The sequence below is a fragment of the Hippopotamus amphibius genome, chromosome 1 (assembly GCF_030028045.1).
Source record: "Hippopotamus amphibius kiboko isolate mHipAmp2 chromosome 1, mHipAmp2.hap2, whole genome shotgun sequence".
In the NCBI taxonomy this organism is placed as follows: Eukaryota; Metazoa; Chordata; class Mammalia; order Artiodactyla; family Hippopotamidae; genus Hippopotamus; species Hippopotamus amphibius.
This window is the reverse complement of record NC_080186.1, coordinates 90,186,169-90,197,462: the sequence shown is the minus strand read 5'-3', so window position 1 is coordinate 90,197,462 and position 11,294 is coordinate 90,186,169. Positions and strand designations below refer to the sequence as shown.

The 11,294-nt window shown below is 32.9% G+C and overlaps 1 pseudogene; it reads left to right on the top strand.

Annotated features, from left to right (window-relative positions):
• The first annotated feature begins 246 nt into the window (after positions 1-246).
• Positions 247-736, top strand: LOC130831004 (KRAB domain-containing protein 5-like; annotated as a pseudogene).
• The last annotated feature ends 10,558 nt before the right edge of the window (positions 737-11,294 follow it).

Genomic DNA, 11,294 nt, shown 5'->3' with positions numbered 1-11,294 from the left:
ATTTATTTTAATTTACTTTTAGAAAAGACAAATACATCATTTTTCGACATAATCTCCTTGCTTTTCAATACGCTTTGTCCATCTGTCAACAGATGGTATTCCCTCATTAAAAAATGTTTTAGGCTGAGCTGCGAGCCACGAATGCACCGCTGTCTTCACTTCTTTACTTCTTCATCAGAAGTGAATCTTTGTCCTCGACATAACATGGCCTGAGAAAACCCAGAGCAGGAGGAGGAAGAGGAGGAAATGGCAGGTTCTCAGGGACCCCTGACGTTCAGACACGTGGCCTTAGAATTCTCTCAGAACTGTAAGAACACCTCAACCTGACTTAAAGGAGATTGTACAGGTATGTAATGTTAGAGAACTGTAGGAACCTGGTATCCTTGATTCTCATTGTCCCTAAGCCAGAACTGGTCGTCATTCTGGAGCAAAAGAAGGGTCCCTGGGATGTGAAGAGAAAGGAGACTGCAGCCATACATCCAGCTCTGTCTTCTCACGACACGCAGGGTTTGTTGCCAAAAAAAAGCCAGGCATAGAAGATTTGCTTAAAAAAGTGCTACTGGGAAAGTATGGAAGCTGTGGCCTTGGGAATTTACACACGAAAGACTGGGAGTGTAAAGGAGAATGTGAAGGATATAAAGGATGTTATTATGGACATAACCAACTTGTGACAATAATGAAAACCCACAATGAAGACATTACTGCCAAAAGAGACCAAGCATCTAAATCAAATTGAGAAAAGCCCCACTTTGTCAGTAAAATATGTTTTTGTATGCAAAAACCACATCATCTTAAAAAACATACATATTATCTGAAAGGATACTTGGAAAAATCTGAAAAGTCATCTGGCCTATGTTATAAGTAATCATTCAAACCATTTTGAATATAGGATTGGATTAAACTCTCATTCAAACATGTTTAAAAAAAAAAAGAAGTGAATCTTCATTCTTGTAGGTCTGCTTTCAGGGGAGCAAACAGGTGAAAGTCCGATACAGCAAGATCAGGACCATAGGGAGGATGCTTTAACACCTCAAAATGAAGTTTTTGCAGAGTGTTGACAGTGTGGGCAGAAGTGTGCAGACATGCACAACCTTAGACAACAAAAAATGAATGACTGCACACTGCTCTTCTTTCATGCAAATCTCAAGAGGGGCATTCATTTTTGCTTGCACTCCAGTTACAAATAAACTGATGTAACACGTTCACACCTGCACAGCAGTGACTGGGGAGACAGTAGCCTTGAACTGAAAACACTGATAAGACCGTTCGGCCAACAGAGGTTTTAATATAACCAGTGTGTGGATAATTTTTGACTCATCCTTGTAATAGGAAGACACAAAAAGTAAACAAAAAAAATAAGTAAATTGTGTTAAATATTAGGAAGTAGCACATGTGATATGAAAAAGAAATATTGGAGCAAGATGGGGGATCAAGAGCTCCAGGGTGAGAGAGATTGGATGCAAAATGGAGCTGACAGCATCTAACTCAATTAGGTAAGAAAAAAATCAAAATTCAAAATGATAAGGTAATGAAATCTGAGGGCAATGGCAATTTAAAAGCCTACATTCCATGTACACATAAGGTATTGACCTACACCTAAGGGAAATTATAGAAACATATTTATTAAAGCAAACATGTCACTTGCTTTAATGTCCCATATCACCCCAAATCCTCCAAATCAAGTTCAGTTTCAAAGTTTTTCATGGGCATTAAAATATTATCTTTTAATTAAAGTTCTCTGGATGACCTGCCTGGATGTGTAAAATTGAGGGCTGTGTTGACAATTTTCTTCTTTTATTATAACAAATTCTATTTTGATATGCAATTCCACTAAACATAATTCATGTAATTGAATGGCTCCAGAAATATTAATCAATTTCTTGAATTTTAATTATATTTTCAAAATAGCATATCAAAATATTCCACGTAGGCAACTTTTAGGTATCCTTAGAGAAAAGCAGCTTTGAAGAAAACACTCTTGGAATTTTAAGTAATGAAAAACAATTACAGACATGAGGAGACATGAAGATTAAAAAGCAAGTCTTGGTTAAGGTAACTGGACACAATTTTTTAAGACATTATTTTTTACAGCAAATTTAGGTTTACAACGCAATTTGGAGGAAGGTACGAAGATTTTTCATTGACCCCCTGCCCACACATACACACAGCCTCCCTGATTATTAACATTGCTCACTAGAGTAGTATATTTTTTTTTACCAAGGATGAACCCATATTGATACATTGCAATTACACAAAGTCCATAATTTACCTTACGTTTCACTCTTAGTACTGTGTATTCATGGGTTTGAACAAATGCATAATGACATGTATCCATCATTGTAATATCGCACTCAAATTTTCTCTGCACTAAAATTCCCCTCTGCTCCACCTATTCCTTCCTGTTCTCCTACTCCTTTCCACAACTGATCTTTTTATTGTCTCCACAGTTTTGCCTTTTTTTCAGAATGATAAAGTAGTTGGAATCACACAGTATGTAGCCTTGTCAGATTGCTTCTTTCATTTAGTAATATGCATTTGTTTCCTCCATATTTTTTGTGGCTTGGTAGCACATTTCCTTTTAGCACTGAATAACAGTCCATTGTTAGGTACCACAGTTCATTTACCTATTTACCTACTGAGGGAAATTCTGGTAACTTCCAAGATTTGGCAAGGATGAATAAAGCTGCTATAAACATCTGTGTGCAGGGTTTTATGTGGATATAAGTATTCAACTATTTTGGTTAAATACCTAAGAGCATGATTGTTGGATTGTATGTTAAGAGTATGTTTAGTTTTGTAAGAAACTGTGAAACTGTTTTCCAGAGAAGCTGTAACATTTTGCATTCCAATCAGCAATGCATGAGAATCCCTGTTGTTCCATGTCCTTGCCAGCATTTGGTGTTGTCAGCGTTCCAGATTTTGGTCATTCTAATACATGTGTAGTGGTATCTCATTGTCTTAATTTGCATTTCTTTGATGACATGCAATTTAGAGCATCTTTCAGTATGCTTGTTTGTCATCTGTATATCTTCTTTGGTGAGGTGCCTGTTAAGGTCTTTGGCCCACTTTTTAATTAGGTTGTTTGTTTTCTGATTGTTGAGTTTTAAGAGTTTTCTTGTAAATTTTGGATAACTGTCCCTTATCAGAAGTGTCTTTTGTACATATTTTCTCCTGGTCTGTGGCTTGTCTTCTAATTCTCCCGATATTGTCTTTTGCAGAGCAGAATTTTTAAATTTTAATGAAGTCCAGTTTTTTGATTATTTCATGGATTGTGCCTTTGGTGTTTTATCTAAAAAGGCATCACTATATCCAAGGTGATCTAGGCTTCTCCAGTGCTATCTTCTAGGAGTTTCATAGTTTTGAGTTTTACATTTAGATCTAAAACCTATTTTGCATTAATTTTTGTGAAGGGTGTAAGGTCTGTAGCAAGATTCATTTTTTTCTGTATGTGGATGTCCAGTTGTTCCAGTACCATTTGTTAAAGAGACTATCTTTGTTCTTTGCATCACCTTTGCTCCTTTATCAAATATCATTAAAGTATATTTCTGAGGGTCTATTTCTGGGTTCTACATTATGCTCTACTAATCTGTTTATCTATTTTTTGCCAGCATCACACTGTCTTAGTTACTATAGCTTTAGAGTAAGCTGTGAAGTTGGCTGGTGTCAGTCTTCCAACTTTGTTGTTCTTCAATATTTTGTTGGCTATTTTGGGTCTTTTGCCTCTCCATATAAACTTTAGAATCACTTTGTTGATATCAACAAGATAACTTGCTAAAATTCTGACTGGAATTGCATTGGATCTAGATCAAGTTGGGAACAATTGACATTTTGGCAATATTGAGTCTTCTTATCCATGAACATGGACTATTACTCCATTTATTTAGTTCTTCTTTGATTTTGTCCATCAGAGTTTTGTATTTTTCCTCTTATAGATTTTGTTAGGTTTATACCTAAGTATTTTTTTTTTCACTGCAAAGTTAGTATTTAATTACTAAATCTATTCCTTTAAATATTTTTACTATACTTTATTTATTGAACTTTTCCCTCTTGAAAATTATATTTAGTAATGGAAATATATCATGATATATTTATCTGACAATTCCAAGGAGGTGGGAATTTGAAATGAAAAAAAATTCTACAACAGTAAGATTGAAGAGGGCATTTAAACAGAATAAAGACCCTATTTTGTCTCATATACATGCATATATATGCATAGTATATAAATTAAATATATATAAACATATATGCATATATGTATATATCTTGCTATATATATATTTTTTTATTTTATTATTTTTTGGGGGGTACATCAGATTCAATCATCTGTTTTTATACACATTTTTGAAGGTGTTAATGTAAATGATATTTTAATTTAAAATCCCAATTGTTCATTGTTGATATATAGGAAAACAACTGAATTTTGTATATTAACTTTGTATTTTGGAATCTTGCTATAATCACTTATTAGCTCCAGGTGGGTTTTTTCTCTTTTTTTCTTTTTTGTCAATTTCTTAGGATTTTCTGAATAGATGACTATGTCATCTGCAAAGACAGTTTTGTGTCTTTTGTCCCAAATTTTATACTTTGTACTTCTTTTTCTTTTCTTATTGCATTAGCAAGGACTTCCAGTATGATATTAGAAAAGAGTGATGAGGGAGGTCTGGTCACATTTTCAAGAGGTGACTCCGTGCCCTTAAGTAATCAGTCAAACATTTACAAAATTAGATAAGGGCAGCCAAATGTGGACTATGGAAAAAGAAATGAAGAAATAAAATGACATGAATATTGAATTAAAATAAAATATTGTAAGTTGTTTTTCTGTAAGAAATGAGAAGTAAATAAAAGTTATTAAACATAAACAAGAGGAAATAAAAATTGTAAACAAGTAATAATTGTCAATAATAACTATAAGCAAATAAAAATTAACAATGTAGAGCTGAGGGATACTTTGGGAACAAACCTCCAGGCCAAGACTATTAACTCATTTACACATATAGTTTTTAGCATCTATGACATGCCAAGTAATATTTTAGGTTCTAGGGATGATCAGGGCAGAGGGAGAACCCTTCCATTCACCAGAGACTGAGCAACTCCATCCAGTTTAGCCTCCTTTTGCTTTTTTTAGACTTAGGGAATCCTTTGACTATGATTTTTAGCAGCAAACAGCCTTATTGGCTGCCTTGGGTATCACCTGACACTAAGCACAGACAGTGGATCTTGGGAATGAGGCAGACATCATCCCATATCCATCTGGAACATTCAGAGATAACTATCTTCAGGCCAACATCTTTGAATGATAGTCTGAAAAGTATTTGAAGTCAGTGTCTGGATCAATACAAGGCTGAAATTTGCTGCCAAATGTATCTCAGCTTCTTAAATATCATTGTTTCTTGCTCTTTTTATTTAATTTTATACCTAGCACCTACTCCTGCCTCCACCTGCTCCATGGAAACTAGGAATGAAATAGTTTTCACATATAACACTGAACCTTTCCTTTTAAGTCTACTTCTATTTCTCTGGCATGTGTGACATATTTCTTGCTACTTATTTCAAATAAATAATAAACAACACAATAAAAACCAGAAAGATAAAATAATACCATCAGTATGTGATTCCCCATAAGCCATACAGGTATTTTAGATAAAAAGTGTATATTTTAATTGAAGTAGAATACACCATATTTTTAAAACTTTACAAAAAATGTCTTTAAGTGAAGATTTCTTTTGGATAAGAATGTTTGAAATACCTGAATTAACAGTTCAGAATCAAAGATACAATAAGATTGTGTGTATATGAAGCATAAAATCTTGCTTTAAGAGTTCTGTAGAAACTCTTTTCTCTCTGAATCGATCTAAAATGTCCTGCCATTTTTGAGAAACTATGCTAATGTAATTTCTGCATTATCAAACAAATTCTGATGTTAGATGAGTATACTTATTTTAAGATACATAGGTATTGCCAAAATGATTAGTATTGTGTTATCATTATGTTTATTGAGACCTAGAGAACAGAAATTTAAAAATCAACTTGGCAAGCAGAAACAATGTGATTCCCAGCCAAAGAACTTATTGCTTGTGTTCTTTCATCTCCCTAAATTATAATGAAAACTTTTACTCTGATTTCTTTCTTTACAAGATTGTTCCTGATTTAAAATTCACTTCCCTTTCAACAGTCTGCCATGGCATTGCATCTGATGATCATACCAGTTGATGATAATTTTGCCTCATATGGTTTTTTATGCAGTTCCTTTTTTTTTAAGAACTTTTATTGAGATACGGTTAACAGACAATAAACTGCATATATTTAGAGTGTACAATTTGGTATGCCAATCTCCCAATTCATTCCCCCCCAACCCTCCCCACTTTCCCCACTTGGTGTCCATATGTTTGTTCTCTACATCTGTGTCTCTATTTCTGCCTTGCAAACCAGTTGATCTGTACCATTTTCCTATAGTCCACATATATGTGTTAATACACAATATTTGTTTTTCTCTTTCTGACTCATTTCACTCTGTATGACAGTCTCTAGGTCCATCCTTGTCCCTACAAATGTCCCAGTTTGTCTACTAACTTTGGATTTTGTTTGCTCTTCCTCTAGTTTCTTTAGGTGTAAGGTTAGATTGTTTATTTGGGATTTTTCTTGTTGCAGTTCTTATTTTCCAGCACCTCTATCATTTTCTTTGGACTGCTAATTGACAATGCTAATTGTGAATATTTTAATCTTTCTTTATTGCTGTGATTGATAATACTCAATATTTATTTATTCTGATACTCAATGGGGAATTTGATTCTGCAAATTATTCTTTTCATTTTTATCTACCACTAGCCTTTGTTTTTGTGGCTAAACTAATCTATATCTCATTGCTTGCCCTAGATCATTTTTCAGTGATTCACTGAGTCTGTCTTTCATGCTGAGAACCCTTATTCAGCTCATCATGTTTCCCTCTATTTGATATGGTATAGTCATATTTAACACTTTGTTACTGGTTCTAAAACTTTGTAGACTTGAGTTTGTTGAGTAAAATAAGTGAGGCATTCTGTTTGCTTATTAGCTGAGTAGATCTTAGAGAAGATTTAACATTTCCATAGTTTCAAAGATCCTGTTTGCCTATTTGGAGGCAGGTTTTCATCACATAAGAAAGATGAAAAATCATCCCATTGTATGAAAACTTCTTAGGAAAGGATCTCAATGGGAGAGAATAGCCTTTCTGCTTTTTCATATCCCCGGGAGAACATGCTTTTCTAAGTTCACTCTGGGCTCAAGTTAACAAACATACTAAATAGCGATGTTTGCTGTCCTATGGTATCATTACCTTTACAGAAAAAAAAAAAAAGCTGCAACTTCACATTTGCCAGTTGGCTCATATCATTCAGATATATGAGAAATACCTCATCAATTACAGTATCAAAGCCAAATGTATTTGCTTTTCCAGGCATATCAACTTGTATTTTATCATTGTATTTGAATTTTCATTTAAATTATTAAAAATTAAATATAAAAATAGAATTGCCAATAATTTTCTACATAAATTTTCAGGTTGAAATTAGATTAGATGGTAAGAAATATCCATTACATAAATAACACTTCTAAAAGTGTTAAAAGTATGATAAAACACCTTGTTTCTTCTGAATGTAATTTTTCTAATTTAAAGTTGTAATTTTATTCATACCTATACAAAGAGGCGAATTGTCAAAGCTGAAAAGAAAATTAGTATATAACTGAATATTTTATTCTCCAGTTCCCTGTCAAGGTTATCATCCACATATACTACATTTTGAAGCCAAATAGGAATTACAGCTCTTAGAATGGATGAAAGTGAAATAATTTTATTGTCTTGTTTACCACAATGCTTAGAAAAGCAGTGTATACTGAAATGCAGAATGTATAACTGCTTTAGAACATCGTGATGACAAATACTTTGGATGATTTTCATGCTGATGGCAATGAAGACAATAACAAAGATAACATTCTCTCTCTTGATCGGTCCTTTTTGTCAAATGTAGCATCAATACTCAATGAAGACTCATTTGACAATATGATCTACCTTCTGTACAAAACCCTTGACCTATTATTTATAAAACTGTCATTTTGCTAAGTATTGAAATATCACCAGTTCAGACAAGATAGATAATGTTCATTTCTTTATCTTCAGGTATTTTTCCTACAACAAAGAATTGATTAAAAAATATTCCCCAAGTATTAACTCACAAAAGTTGACATATCTGACTATCTTAAACTTAAGTCAGATCATAACAACTACCTATGTCTGAGTTTACTGATGATACTGAAAATTTTTAAAGGAATAGATTCTTTCCTATAACAGTTTTATATGTTAGATGCACTTCAATTTATAAGGGGACACAATCTTTACTTATATGAATTGAATGCAGGAACCTAAATTAATCTTTCTACAGGCATTTTTATTTGGGTATTTAATCTGTGTAACACAGTCCAACAATCACTCTGCTGAATGCCATTTTTCAGCTTCTCCACGACTTACAAAGACGTTTATTTCTTGCTGCCCCTCTTGTTCTCCAATGTGAACAAATTCTGCATCCAGAATGAAATCAGGCATTTTCCATGATCATACTGATCATTTCTTACTACATTTTTCATTAGTTTTTTGAAAATTTAATTGCAGGGCAAAATGCTATTTCTTAATTCTGCTTAGAAAAAACAATTAGTTTTTCAAGGAGAGTCTATCATTATTTTAATTAAAAACCTTTTCTTTGAAAGTTAAAAAAACTTTAGGTAACGTCATCATTTCTTTAAACACATTAACTCATTAGAGCAAAAATGCAATAGTTGCCTTGAGCCTGCATTACAAATTACAAGTTTAACGTGACTTTAATCATTCATGGTGGATTCTTTGATTAACTAACATTGCTAAATACTTGGCATTGCATATGTGCATCAACAAGATGAAAAAATTGAAGCTTAATTCTGTTTTATAAGAACATCAACTATTGCCAAGCATCTTCCACCAATCAACCTTGACCTAAAGTTAGAATTCTTGTTAGTTGTCATGAGAAAAAGACATTCAAATTTCAAGAAAGTGAATTTAAATAAGCTTAGATTAAAATTACTTTGATAGATATACACTCTTCCCCCCAAAGTAATTTTATAGTAGATGAAGATTTTTTTTTCCCTGAAATTGAATGTTCTGGTTAATCAATCAACATTTTCACTATATTCTCTACCATGTGATATGGGTTTACTTAGCTTTGTGTTTGACACTGTTACAACATTTGGTAATGATAACATAAGCAAAAGACTTTCTTAAGTTTTAGATTCGAACAAACATTGAGCAAATTCAATTTAATTTCTTTCACTTGTCCTTTTGGCTTTATCCCTGTCCATTCTTTTGGAGTTGATAAAGTTATCAGAATAGTGAGTAGTCAGAGCTGGCCTCATGGCTCATTTATCTGTGATTTATTTATTCCACAAATGTTTATAGAACATTCAGTGTGTTTCAGGCATCGAGATAGATTTGGGGGCCACAAAAATGAAATGACATTCTTTCTCCTCTCTGCAGCTCAAATTCCAGTGGAGAATCAGCCTTTTGAGTATACAAAATACATTTTTTAACTTGCAACTTCAAGGGTCTTCTATGACCCAAGGAGAAGGATCCTGTTTTTGCTTAGTCAGAAAATAAAAAGCATCTACCATACAGATAAATCTTAGAATATGAACTCATGACTTTGGCACAGTGAGGGAGACTTCTCCATGTTGGAAAGCAGAATGAATCTACTAGCTTTCAGGTTCTGGTTTCCATAAATGATAAAAAAAAAAAAAGCCATGAGGCCAATGGATATTCATATGCAATTTATGAACCAAAAAATATCAATGAGGGCTTTAGTAGTCAATATTGAACAGGTCTACAAAACTAGCAAAAGTAATTGACCAACTTAATATGAATAATTATGTGTAGTAAAATAGTAGAATAACTGTAAAATAACTGCCTAAACTGTAAAAGCTGAAAAAGAATTACTATTTTATTACTATATCTTAACTAATTCTTTTTTAACTTTTTATTTTATATTAAAAATATAATATAGTGAGAATATTATAGTATAGGTGATTAACAATGTTGTGTTAGTTTCAGGGATAGAGCAATTCCTTTCTTATTATGGATTGTCTGTAGTAGTCCTCCACCCCAGTAAAGAGGTGATGTCCCTGCACATGATAGGTTTTCCATAAAGATATCTTGATTGACTGAGAAATTATCCTTGCTCATTTTATTTCTCTATTCCTATTTCTTACTTTTTTCCACATTTCTTACTTTTTTTCAAATGTAGTCCAAATTTTCAGAATTATATCCTGTGATCTTCCTATAATGGCTGTGACTTGAAAATGGGATTCTACTTCCGAGGAAATGCATAATTTAAATAATTTAAAACACAAGTTCTAGAGCAAACAGAATCTCACCTTGAATCAATATCATATAGGTACTAGTGTCTTATAACTATTCACTTATTTACCTTGCCTGAGTGTTCCTCACCTGGGAATTGCATCATCCTTTTTTGCCTCTCTGCTAGTTATCTACTTGCTTTGGTGACTGTACTTTCCTAATTCATGACTATTTGTATAATGATATCCATTGTATAGTTTATCTCTGGTATCTATATACACTTTGTTTTCAATTGCTTACTCGGAACTAAAAAGCACTCTTTCCTTATTTTGCATCTATTCACCTTCCTGTTCCTAGCCTTGGCTCTTCAGTCATCTACTACCTGATGCTATCTGCAGCCACAAGGCTCACAGAAATTCTTAGAGTCATTTCACAAACTCCAACCACCATCAAATTCAAATTGTAGACTCTCATTGGATACATTGTATAATAAGTTTAAATTTGACCTTTTTTTCCAAAAATATGTATATTTATATGTAGCTTAACAAATATCATGAGGCAAGAATAAGCTTGTCTAAAATTCATGGGAAAATAGAAATATTTGTTTTCATGATATATATATATGTGTTTTCAACAATATACAAAATATGAATTATGTATTACTTGTGTTTCAAGAATAATTTACATACTCAAATGTGCCTTAAGAGTCCTTGCTAAACATTCATCAACACTATGTGGATTTCAACAAAGCATTTCTCAGGCTTTCATGGAGATCTGCGTGAAACAGAAAAAATCAAATAATCCCCTGTATGTTCTATATCATGTTGCTCTATCTTACCTAGAGCACTAGAGTATGTATGTAATGCCTTTGTGTGAAGCTGTGGTGTAAGTTTCTGGTGCTTTGCTCAACAATATGGGTGTGAAATTTTATATTGCTTAAGGA